Consider the following 814-nt stretch of genomic DNA (forward strand, 5'->3'; position numbering starts at 1 on the left):
TTTATTTATTTATTTATTTATTTATTTTATTCTTATGTTAATCCCCATACATTACATCATTAGTTTTAGATGAAGTGTTCCATGATTCATTGTTTGTGCATAACACCCAGTGCTCCATGCAGAATGTGCCCTCCTCAATACCCACCACCAGGCTAACCCATCCTCCCACCCCCCTCCCCTCTAGAACCCTGTTTGTTTTTCAGAGTCCATCGTCTCTCATGGTTCGTCTACCCCTCCGATTTCCCCTGCTTCATTCTTCCCCTCCCGCTACCTTCTTTTTCTTTTTTTTTTTCTTAACATATATTGCATTATTTGTTTCAGAGGTAGAGATCTGAGATTCAACAGTCTTGCACAATTCACAGCGCTTACCAGAGCACATACCCTCCCCAGTGTCTATCACCCAGTCACCCCATCCCTCCCACCCCACCCCCCACTCCAGCAACCCTCAGTTTGTTTCATGAGATTAAGAATTCCTCATATCAGTGAGGTCATATGATACATGTCTTTCTCTGTTTGACTTATTTCGCTCAACATAATACCCTCCAGTTCCATCCACATCATTGCAAATGGCAAGATAGAGCTACCATATGATCCAGCAATTGCACTACTGGGTATTTACCCCAAAGATACAAAAGTAGGGATCCGAAGGGGTACATGCACCCTGATGTTTATAGCAGCAATGTCCACAATAGCCAAACTGTGGAAAGAGCCAAGATGGCCATCGACAGATGAATGGATAAAGAAGATGTGGTATATATATACAATGGAATATTATGCAGCCTCTAGGTGATTCTTATGCTAACGTTTGAGAACA

This window comes from Mirounga angustirostris, unplaced genomic scaffold (genome assembly GCF_029215605.1).
Source record: "Mirounga angustirostris isolate CCGP_5_RB_7025 unplaced genomic scaffold, mMirAng1.0.hap1 SCAF_2, whole genome shotgun sequence".
In the NCBI taxonomy this organism is placed as follows: domain Eukaryota; kingdom Metazoa; phylum Chordata; class Mammalia; order Carnivora; family Phocidae; genus Mirounga; species Mirounga angustirostris.